General features: G+C 35.7%; 1 protein-coding gene and 1 long non-coding RNA gene across 2 annotated transcripts in view; both read left to right on the top strand.

Annotated features, from left to right (window-relative positions):
- LOC141440825 (uncharacterized) overlaps positions 1 to 12,742 on the top strand; it is a 972,542-nt gene that overhangs the window by 712,834 nt on the left and 246,966 nt on the right. The gene's annotated exons all lie outside the window — the stretch shown is intronic.
- On the top strand, positions 4,435 to 5,248 carry LOC141440761 (uncharacterized). The gene is made up of 3 exons (XR_012452740.1): positions 4,435 to 4,585; positions 4,679 to 4,872; positions 5,053 to 5,248. It is a non-coding gene; the product is annotated as an uncharacterized lncRNA (long non-coding RNA).

The following is a 12,742-nucleotide window of genomic DNA, read 5'->3' as shown; positions in this document are numbered from 1 at the left end:
GAGGAGATCAAACATACGTTGCCCATGTACTTTGGAAGTGAATAATTGAATTGATTGCCGGCTGCAATCTTTAATGAGGATATCAGTGACGAAACTCTGCAATAACTCGATTCCCACCGAGTTGCCAGTTACTTTTTAACCCTCGACGCAAAAAGAGAAAGTGTCATAAGTTTGACCGCTATGTGTATCCGTGGCACCGTAGCTCTTAAACGGATGGACTGATTTGAATGCGATTTTTTAAATTTAAAAGCAGGTTTTCTAGCGATGATTCTTAGACATGTTTTATCAAAATGAGTTCAGCCATTTTTACTATTGGTCGATCAACTCCTTCTTGTAGCTCCTTGCCATTGTTACGATCCCTGGATAACTCATTATAACCAAAGTTTAGAAAGCTGTAATTTGCACCAATATATAATAATGAAAACTATACCGACAAAATGGTATAATAAAAAATAAAAAAATAAAAAAAGTACCTCCTATAGACGTAAACTGGGGGGTGATTTTTATTCTTATCCAATCTTGTGGTGTGGGGTGTTGTTGGTAGGTCTTTATAAAAAATAGGGGGTTGCTAAAACGATTGTTCGATTCAGTGATTTGTTTGTAAAATATTAAACTTTAAAGTGAAAATTTTCATTAAAATCGAGCGTCCCCCCCCCCCTTCTAAAATCTATACCGGTGGGTGGAAAAGTTTGAAAAAATTCAGGATGGTAGAGTAAGTTTATCAAACTTACAAGGAAAACTATAACGGTTAAGTTTTCTTGACAATTATTAGTAGTTTAAGAGTAAATAGCAGCCTAAGGTACAAAATATACCTAAACTTGAAATATTCCGTAAAAAATACGAAATCCCTAGAAAAATATGACTTAATTTTTTCGTAATGGCTACGGAACCCTATTTCAGTTGTGTCCGACACGCTCTCATCAGTTCCAACTTTTGTTATAAAAAAATTAAGGTATACCGTAGGCGACAGGCTATCAACCTGTCACTATTGTACCGTTTTTGTCAAACTTAAACCTAAAATTGCTAAAAGTGGCTCCGAAGCGGTAACGTTTCGTGTGCTCTGCCTACCCCATTTGGGAATACAAGCGTGATTTTTGTATGTTGTGTTTGTGTGTTTTTTAACACAAAACTATTTTTCACTAGAAACATGTCTAAACTGACCCATTTGACTGTCCCTTGTACATAAAGACTCCCTTGTGAGATTTCCAAATAGTTTTTATCTTTTATTACAATTTAAATGTGACTCTATTTAAATTGCTGCGAAGTAAAAATGTCCCATAAGACCCATAAAACAGCTAGCTGTGTCGGTCTTCCTTTGGATGCGACATGCTAAACAAAGCTAAGTTGTAGCTTAAATGTAAATAAATAAATTAGTGAAAACAACACCAACGCTCACGATTCCTATTGCTTACAAGTTAGAATTAGAAATATAAGTAGGTAATTTAGGTAGACATCAATTCTGAGAACAATAAAATCCATACTAATATTATAAATGCGAAAGTAACTCTGTCTGTCTGTCTGTCTATCTGTCTGAACGATTTGGATGAAATTTGGTACAAAGATAGAATAGACATTGGGAAAGAACATAGGCTATCTTTTATCGCGAAAAAGAGGCTTTAAGGAGTTGAAATTTGGTATATAGGTAGTTTGAACCCCAAGGATCAACATAGGATACCATTTATTCCGGTAGAGGGCGCCACCGCGCGATAACCTAGATCCGCGCAGACGAAGTCGCGGGCATAAGCTAGTATTAGATAAATCATTAAATTGTCATATTATACTAGATATAGGTAGGTAGAGTCATTCACGATGACGCGTGCCGTGGTTCTTAATACAATGTATTTATGTTTAATTTTGACAAAATCACGCATCTTCGTGGATGGCAAAAGTTATATTATTATTATTACAAAAACCTAGATTATACAGACAATATTTAGCAAAGAAGAAATTTTTTACGTCTCTTCCAAAAGTGGTTTCCTCTATTCAGTAAGCGTGGCGCTACTGGCATGTGACCTCATACGCTATTAAAAAATTTCCCTGTCTTATCTTGAATTCGAAACCTATATAAAGCGGCAATTACACTGAGTCGTTCGCTGCATGCTGCATGCGGCGACCGCAAAAGTATAAAGAACACGGTAGTCGGCCGCATTCGGCGAGCGACAGCTGCCACCGCCTTAATATGGCCGCCGCAGTAGACGGACAGACTAAAAAATGTAAAGGCGACAGTCGTTCGCCGAAGTAGTTTGAAACAAAATCGGCGACCGCATTAGGTGAACGACGCAGTGTAATTGCCCCTTAACTCCGTTATACGTAAAGTAGCTTAACTTTTTTTACATTCTTTAGTTAAATTTCGTTCGATTTATAAAATAAATATAAAACAGGCAAGTACCGTCTCATTTCATTATTAATAGTATTAACTATTATATTGTTAACATTACCATGTTACTTTATTTCGCTTTTAGTTATATTTAAAATAATACGAGTATAATGTAGTTGTATCTAGCAAATAAATGAACACAAATAAATATACTTAAAAAAAAGTTTGCACCAAAGAAGAGCGGTTAAAATTATTTATAGTTGAATAAAAATGTCCGTTTTTCTATTCATCTTCCCGCTTCAGAATCTAAGCGTTACGCTCCTAGCCAGGGTCACAAAGTGCAGGTAACGAACCGTGGAGGTGAACGGAGCATGTTTAATGGGGTTGCAGGTGCACTTTGTTGTCCATGTTGGCGAATTATACAGGATTTTAAATATTTTGTGCGGTTCTTAGAACTTTTGAAGTTTGTGTTTATTCTGAGATCAGGTTATTATTAAAAAAATCGGCCACGTACGAGTCGGACTCGCGCACGAAGGGTTCCGTACCATTATCTATGCAAAATTCGACATTAGCAAAAAAGGCAAAAAACCAGTTTGTTCTATGGGAGCCCCCTTAAATATTTATTTTATTTTCATCATCATCCCAGCCTATAATATACGTCCCACTGCAGGCACAGGCCGCCCCTCAGAATGCGGAGCGAGAGCAAAAAACGGCGAAAAAATGACGTTTGTTGTATGGGAGCCCCCCTTAAATATGCATATTATTCTGTTTTTAGTTTTTTTTATTATAGCGACCATAGTAATACATAGTCTGTGAAAATTTCAAGTGCCTAGCTATTACGGCTCAAGAGATAGAGCCCTGTGACAGACGGACGGGCAGACAGCGGAGTCTCAGTCAGTAATAGGGTTTCGTTGGCACCCTTTGAGTACAGAACCCTAAAAAAACTACAACTAAAATGTAAACGTGATTAATAAATACAAGGTTTATCAAAATTGTTTTAAATACCCCGACCTAAAAAATGACAACATAATGCAATGACTCTCTTTTGATCACCAAGACATAGTAATCAGTACATAAAAAACATGTATACAGAGCTTTTACAAGTAAGCAATAGGCGGCCTCATCGCTTCAGAGCAATCTCTTCCAGGTAACCTTTACATTAGACAGGAATAAGGATTAGATATAAGAAGTTAGTGCAATGTATAGCAAATTAGAGCAATATCAAAATACATAAAATCATTCATTATAATACATCTATTATGTACAGCAACTATAACATAAAAGAGTAAGTTACGAAATATATTAAGTTTTTATTAATCTTTTGTTCAAAACTTCATGACAATCTTTTAATTTCAAATATTACCAATCTATAATACCGCTTTTTTTGCGTCGTGGGTTAAAAACAGAGCATTGTTAGACGGACACTTATTTCCAAGACTGGCTGAAATATTTTTCTTTTACTGGTTTATACCTCTTGGTAAAAATCTTGTTAAGCATATTTTATTGCCTATCAAATTAAAATAATGTAAATAGATGTTAAAATTAAAACGGAAGCAATTTCGACTTCGTGCATCACGCGCTTTGATTATTCTTATTTTTCTATAGACTTAAGAATATGAGGAGTCTTTAATTAGCCATGCTAACTTTTTTAATATGTAGGGAAATCTCAAAACCATTTCGAGAAACAAGCTTTCGGTACAGTTTCTATGTATCAGATTTTAAAAAAAAACATACATTATTAAGATATTCGTTGAAATGTTTTGATCTTCAAATGACCTTTCTCTACGTCATCAAATGAACAATGGATAATGATTCCTATGCCTTATTCAAAAAAAAAAAACACCGACGTCTGTCTAGTCTAAGTCAAACACAATCGTGACGTTGACGTATCGTTTCGTTTTGTAGTAATTGTAGTTTGTTTGTTTTATTATCCTCTAACGGGATTTTATAGTTTACAATTAAAACGCTTCGGTCATCGTTCATCCACCATTACCTCTCATATTTCGTTTTATAGATTTTTTTTACCGTACAACGGCAAAAACTACTAGACACTGGCAAAATTGTCCTCCAATGGACAGAGCCATATTTTTCTAAAAATCTAATCTAATCTAATCCTCTAACGGAACAGAAAATGGCCAAAAGGACGGCTAATTTCGAAAAAGCCGATTCCCGGAATTTGCCACTAGTGGACAATGTTATGATACTGGAGTTCATGACGAATTCTAGCAACCACAACATCGCTGAAATAAGAGGAGCTAAAGCTCTTATGTAAGTAAATTTCTGGCTTAAAAATAACAACTTTATTATTTTGATACCAAATTAAATAGTACTACAGTTGAATTTATTTTCTCCCCTTTTTAGGTCATCCCGGGATAGTTACTTGTCCTCAGCTGTGGGATATGTGGAAGTGCAGAGAAGCTTGGGAATCTGTATTGTCAAAGCCAGAATTGTACCAGAGCATAGAACACAAAAGTCATATACTGTAATGGCCAAAATAAGGGAAACTGATGCCGAAATCATAGAGTCAAACTGTTCTGATTGTGCAGCTTCTGCAGGTAAGATCTATTAAATCTTGCGTAACTTTGATTGATTTAAAAAAAGTCTTTTTGTAACTATAGTTTTTTTATAATGTTTTTTTTTATTACTTTTAACTTACAAATATAAAAAAATAGGCATGATGTTACCAATTTAACCTCAAATCAATCAGTTATTTATACCAACCTCTTCTTTTTAAGGTGGCTGCAAGCATTCTTTACTGCTTTTATTTTGGCTTGAAAAGCAGAGTTGTGAGCCTTCCTGCACATCTACACAATGCTTCTGGATTAAGCCTACTTTGGGATCTGAACGAACTAAACATGTTTTGGCAGAAGATGTATACAAAAATGTTAAAAAAATTAAGATGGCTCCAAGAGATCCTACAATTTTACAAACTTTTTATGAACAATGTGTGCAAAGAGATGCAAAAGGTTCACTAATATGTAATTTACAACAACAATTAAAAAAAAAAACTTTTAATCTCTTTGACATGTCGGTAGATTTTTTGAAAAGGAAAGTAATCATGATTTTGAATATTTTAAAGACACGTTAGATCACCAAATAGGTAAAGATGATATAGAAAAAATAAACCAAGAAACAGCAAATCAGGTTAATAGTAAATATTGGCATTATATTCGGCAGGGACGGCTCACTGCTTCAAAATTGTATGAAGCTGCTCACTGCAAGACTGATGGCACATTAGTCCGACAAATATTAGGTGGATATAAAGTACCCGAAACAAAGGCTATTAAAAGAGGTAAAGTCTTGGAAAAGCCAGTTATTGAAGAAATAGAGAAAAAACTTCACATTAAAGTGGAATCATCAGGTTTTATTCTAATAAATAGTTTGATGGGTGCTTCACCAGATGGAGTAACTAAAGATTATGTAATTGAAATCAAATGCCCAATCACAGCCAAAACATTTCAATCATATGTTACAAACAATGAGATAAGTGCTAAATATAAAGCACAAATAAATCTGCAAATGAAAGCAACCAGCCTTAAAAAGGTATATTTTGTGTTGCGGATCCCTTATTTGAGACAACTAAGAAAGTTCATATTTATCCAGTAGACTTTGATGAACCATACATCAATGACCTAATAAGCAAAGCAGAATCTTTTTGGAAAACTTTTATATATCCAAAAATAATGTTAAGTGCCAAATGTAACTAACATCACAATACAAGTAACTTAGCCGTATTCTTGAAATTTATATTTATACCTATGACTGCGCGGAGCGTTAGGGTTGGCAGCTACATATATGTGAATATTTATTTTTTAGCTTAATATCATATACATGTTAATGTAACAGTTGATGTATACAAATTAGTGTATGTGTAGTATACATACTTATGAGTTCTTCAATGTGTATGTATTAATGAGTTTTAAACTAAATATGTTTTTAATTTTTGTCCTACTTTTTGTATCACAGAAACATATTTTATTATTATTAAAATAAAACAATTCATGTCTTTACAAATTCAGTTTATTTTTATTAAATCACCCTGCAAATTTATAAGCCCACAAGCAATCATTATGATTTGATCCAAGAAGCCTACATGTTTGTGATTGACAACAGAGTGGGGCTTTAAGATTTTAAATTCTCTAATTCGCCTGATGACACGCTCAACATGGATTCGCAAACTTGCAATCGTTTTGCTCTTAAGGACTTCTCCTCTGGAAGGTTTCTGATTTGCGTAAACGCTTGGTGGACGCAATAGTTTTATATTCTTATTTACTAATGCAGACTCAATTTCTTTGAAGCCTCTATCGGCTAATATCACTGCGTTAACAGGAAGACATTCGATCAGGCAACTCTTTTCCACAAGGGCTTTATCAGAAATCCGCCCACCATAACCTTTGGATATAAAACTGATACATAATACTTGTTTTTATTGCACTTTTTTCTACTATAGTGTTTATTAACCAAACATATTTTTGAGGAAAACCTAAATAAGTTTTTGGGTTTTTATAGATTAGTGCTAAAAATAGATTTTTCAAATTAGATTTAGTTGAAACAATCTCTTCACTTTCTGTTTCTGAAGGAAAGTTATTTATTGAAGGACTAGATGCCTCTTGTACATTGACAACTTCTTCCTCCCACAGTGAGGTACTGCTTCTTGGACTTTGGCATAATATCTTCTTCTTAAAGTGTGTATTTGTTCCCTTATCAAAACACACAATCTTTTCACACTGCACTGCAGCATTCACTTTGATTGGTAATGTTGATCCTGAAGTACTAGGTATTATATTTTGGTTTAACTTTTGTTTCTTTGGTGTTTCTTGTGTGTCCTCGCATCGTAGTAAATCACACAAAACAGATCGCTTCTGACCCACAGTTAATGGAACGCGTCGAAGCTGAGCATTTCGTGCCATTACTGGTTGCTCATTCATCAGCTTACATTTGTAATAATTTTAGATATCTTCTCGCTGCAAAATAAAACAATATTATAATAATTAATAAATACGATCTAATTTATACGAGTACTCAATGGTCAAGACTTTATTATTATATATAAGCGACTATATTATATACAAAAAATTGTGTAAAAGTAATGTGTTTGTTTTAAATAAGTACATACATATAAATGATCTTCACAACAAAACTGCAAATAGTTTTTGATGTATTTTTGTTCCACTTTACGACACCATTCCTCTTGCAGTCGTTCTGGGATTGGTACGAATAACAAATCCGGGTTATCCCGGCTGTTATTCGGACATAAAGGGACGAAACACTTGTAGCCTTCCATTTTAAACAAGTTCCGTAAGCGATTTCAAGTTTTTTTGAGGTTAGCAGTCCGCGGTGACGTTAATACCTTGACGTTGACGAAACTGTTTTTTTTTGTGCAGTCAAAGACTACACTATCCATTGAGGATTTGATGACGTCACGCCAGCAATAAATTGATATATTTTTTTATAGTAGATAGGATTAATTTAAATAAAAAATACCGAAATTAGTTTCTTAAAATAGTCTATATTTATCAAATACATTATAATAACCATCCAAAAAAAAAATGAAGCATGACCAAATAAGTTTTTGGTGAAAATTTAATTTCTGATACAAGATGTTTTGCGGACTGTACTTTTTGTTGACTGTAATTGTACTGTCATCCAAACTACATTTGCATACCAAATTTCAAGTCAATCTGACTACTAGAAGTTGGTCGAATTTAACTTGCAAGATTTGATTACAGAACTAAATAAAAGCTTGTAAAATTAAATTACCTAAAGTGCGCGTGTTAAATTACGAGTATAATGTTAGCCTGTTGTGGTTTTAAAATTTGCTAACCACTTGCTCGTTTGCCATCCAGTCGAATAATAAATAAAAAAACCACTTCATCATCATTATCATCATTCCAGTCTGTAGACGTCCCACGTTTGGGCACAGACCTCCTCTCAGAATTAAAGGGCCTGGGCTTTAAATTGAGTTACTTCGCGGGTTTGTGCAAGTTTCTTCAAGATTTTTTCCTTCACTTTAAAACTCGTGGTAAATTTCAAATAAAGTTTTGCACGTGTCTTTTGAATTTGACTCAGAAGTGCCCGGATTCGAACTCACGATCCTTTACTTAAAAAGGTCAAACCACGAGGCCACCACGGCTTACTATTTTTGACCACTTCCTTACCTAATAGAGCAAAACTTTACCATACTTTTACTTTTTAGCAGGTGGTAGGACCTTGTGCAAGGTCCGCCCGGATTGCTACCACCATCTTACTCGCTAATCCTGCCGTGAAATAGCAGTGCTTGCACTGTTGTGTTTCGGCGTGGAGAGTAAGACAGCCGGTGAAATTACTGGCACTTGAGGTATCCCATCTTAGGCCTCTAGGTTGGCAACGCATCTGCAATCCCCCTTGTGTTGCAGGTGTCTATGGGCGGTGGTAATCGCTTGACCCACTTGCTCGTTTGCCATCCAGTCGAATAAAAAAAAAAAAACTTATATAATCTAGTGTCAAATACAATTATATGGTAGTTATTCTTATGATCTGGCCAGGATCGTCTCCGCAGGACAAAACTCTTCAACGGTTAATGGCATTGATTTGAAATTTGGCATGAAAATGTGATTACGATGACAGTGCACGTCCACGTCCAGCCAGCAAAAAAAAAAGTATTGGAAATGAAATTAAAAAAAATGTGATACATTTAGGGGCTGTTTGAAAGAAAGAAAGACATAAAACATTTTTTCGTGACAAACATTAGAACAATGGATAAAAATAAAAATAACGAAAAATATATTTATAGTTATGCATGTCTTTTCAGTCTGTTTTTGCAGGTGGTAGGACCTTGTGCAAAGTCCGCCCGGATTGCTACCACCATCTTGCTCGCTAATCCTGCCGTGAAGCAGCAGTCCTTGCACTGTTGTGTTTCGGCGTGGAGAGTAAGACAGCCGGTGAAATTACTGGCACTTGAGGTATTTCATCTTAGGCCTCTAGGTTGGCAACGCATCTGCAATACCCTTGGTGTTACAGATGTTTATGGGCGGTGGTGATCTCTTACCATCAGGAGACCCCCTTGCTCGTTTGCCATCTAGTCAAATAAAAAAAAAATGACACGAAATGGTCCCAAATCAGCAAAGTGTTTCACCATCCATTTATTAGTGTTAACTGACGGTTAAATGTGATGCCGTCTCCGTCTATTCGAACAAAACAAATAGAGACGGCATCTCATTTAACCGTCAGTTGACACTTATCAATGGATGGTGGAACAGCCCAATATTACAAATTTGAAGCTAATGATGTGTTGTTATTGTTACAGGTATGGTCATTTTTAAATTTTCAACAATCAACAATGTAAGTATTTTTGGGGCATTCTTTTTAATGTTAGTGTTGAACTACCAGATTTGATAATTGATTTCTAATGCTTTTCTCAAATAAAACTAAGCAGTTAACTTCCGTCAGCAGTGTTTCTAAGTATGACACTGGGGCTTTCAAGAAAAGAACTCTTTCTGAAAAGGACAGCAACGGAGCTGAAGTCGAACTTTCAAGTTGACAGACTCATCTATTAATTGGCATTATTGTTTTATGACATGCAAACGATTATCAACTTTAATGTGGTAGACCACATATTTGGCTGATAGTAAGTACTCTCTCAATTCACATCAGATGACCCGCTTGCTTGTTTTCATCCATCTCATAATAAAAAACAAGAATAAAGTAAAAATGGTAGCCCAGAGTAATTTAGTTGTTTTACAAGTTACCAAAATGTCTTACACTTTCCGGGGTCTATTACGAATCACCAGTTAAGGAGTTAGAAGCCCTTCGTTTTCGCACCCATTTGAATTCGCCTTATAAATATTAATAGGCCCCTTTCCCTCCATTTCGCGCGTCTAGTTATCGACTGACTTTATGTTTCGTTTATTTTGATAAGTATTTATATAAATTAGTTGCAATGTTTGGGATAGTTGAGTTGCAAATGAGATTTTGTCTTGGTCGAGTGAAGACGGAGCAGCTATAAGTTAATAACTAATTACTAATAATACTGAATAATTTATTAATTCAAATTAAAACAACAAATAGTTTTAAGAGTAAGAAACATGGAAGACTTAAGATCCTACATAGTTGTTAAGATAAATTGTAAGTCAATTCAATTCAAATTCAAGTAATTTATTCAGTAAATAAGCCGCGATGGGCACTTATACACGTAATTGTTTAGGGTTCCGGAGCTAAAAATGGGAAAAACGGAACCCTTATAGTTTCGCCAAGTCTGTCTGTCTATCTGTCCCGTCCGTCCGTATGTCACAGCATTTATTCGAAAACTACAAGATTATATCAATGAAATTTCGAGTACAGATGTCTTGTAAAATCCGCTGTTTAGTTTTGTTGTGTTCATTTTTTTAACTCGAATCAACGTGTGGCACGTGTAGTTCGAGCAGCTCTTTAAAAGATATTCAAGGTTTCTCAAAAAAAAAAATTATTAAGTGAAGATTTTCCGGAAATAATCGCTTCCCCAAAGTATAGCAAAAGTCGTGTCCCCCTTATAAATACTTCAACGAAAATTGATTTCAACATGATCGGGTTACCGCTTTTGAGTTATTTCCGAAAAACTGCGCTTCTCAACAAAAGGACGTAAGTGCCGTGAAGATACTTGTTTTTTTTTTGTAATGGCTACGGAACCCTATTTTAGGCGTGTCCGCCACGATCTTGGCGGTTTTTTAAAAACTACCAGTGCTTCAAAAGAACATCATTGCCAGGAAAGACATGTGCCCCGAGAAACTTGGCAGAAATTCATTTTTTCAAAATAAAATAATTACAAATAATATAGTCAAAAACTCCAAGAAAACGGAAAAAAAAATACAAGAAGAAATAATAATAAAAAGGGATGTGTGGATCCCTTAGTAAAAAACTAAAACTTAAACACTAACTATACCTAGTCGTATTGAAATGTTAAAGAGAAACGTAGATATAAGAATTAATAACTATTATAGTGCACAGTCGGTAGCAGAAGTGACCACGATTGACACGACGACCACGACTTTTATATTTATAAAGTCCGAGTATTTTAATTTATAAATTAGGCTTTATGGTTCAAGCAAACCAAGCCATAATAGCTAGTGTTACATAAAGGTACAATACTATTTATTTTTACTTGCCATGAATTCGTTACATTGTACCTTTAGCCGAATCCAATTCCCAATTGTTACAACAGCACTGGAATAGCCGAAAGCCCATCAGTGGCCGACAATCGGCGACGTTTGCCGAGCGACAGAGACAGCTAGCCCATTAGACGCGACACTTGATTGCCTTTGTTGAAGAATTCTCGATTGGTTTGGAGAGAGGAAATAGTATGGAAATGGCGAAACAGTTTCAGGTAAGTGTTTGCTGGGATAATGGTATGGTTAAATGGATGGGAAGGCTGCTTAAGGTTTGGTTCATTTTAATGGGAACTAGGTTTTACCTGCAACTTCGCTTGCTTGCCTGCAACTTACCTTACCTACGAGTACCTTGTGCGTAAAATCTGGAACGAGCTCCCCGCTGGGATCTTTCCATCGAATTACAACCTGCGTGCCTTTAAGAGGCGAGTGTACAATTTTCTGACGGGCCGACAAGCACTAGCATCGCGTAAAGCGCTGCGGGTGTCTATGGAAAGTGGTGATCTGATCACTTAACATCAGGTGACCGACTAGTTCGTTTGTCTGACCTCTCTCTCAAAAAATATGCATGCAGTTCCTCCGCTTCCACACTGTACACACATAAATAACACAAATTCATCTATCAACACCATCACACTACACTGACGAGTTTAGGCCTCAACCAGAGCTCATCTTCAGAGTAACACAACCGTTCAACATGCTACCTCTGATGTCTAACATCTGGTATAGTATGGTAATGTTCCTATGTATGTACGGGTCAAATCTTGCAGCTGAATTTTGATCCACTTTCAGTAGTCAGATTGACTTAAAATTTGGCATACCTACTTAATGTAAATCCAGTGACAATACAATATATGGTAATCTGGCAGTGACATCCTGGTAGTCTGCTTAGAATCGTCTCAGCAGGACGGAACTCTTCAATGGTTAATGGTAATGGTATACTTGAAAAATAGCTTGTATTAAAAACTGATTTTGTAATACCATCACTTTCCAAGAAAAATTAGAAAACTCACGCGAGTTCAGCTTTACCTAAAAGCTCGCAAGTTAATCTACTTCTTACCTCAATTTAGCCACAGTCACTAAATAACTTAGTATACGGTAGTGATCTCAAGTAAACCGGTTTACCGGGACAATAGCATTTCGAGTAGGTAGCGAATGGGCACTTAATCAAATGAGTCTGCAAGTGGAGACGGCGTTGCAGTGTGGGTGCAACGTGGTGCAACAAACTGTAGTGGTTGCACAAACATTTTGTTGTGTGCCGCGAGTGTGGGGCTGCAGCGATCTAAAGTGCCATCTTAAGTCGTTA

The sequence above is a fragment of the Choristoneura fumiferana genome, chromosome 23, assembly GCF_025370935.1.
Source record: "Choristoneura fumiferana chromosome 23, NRCan_CFum_1, whole genome shotgun sequence".
Taxonomy (NCBI): Eukaryota; Metazoa; Arthropoda; class Insecta; order Lepidoptera; family Tortricidae; genus Choristoneura; species Choristoneura fumiferana.
The sequence above is the reverse complement of the archived record's forward strand: the minus strand, read 5'-3'. Positions and strand labels throughout refer to the sequence as shown.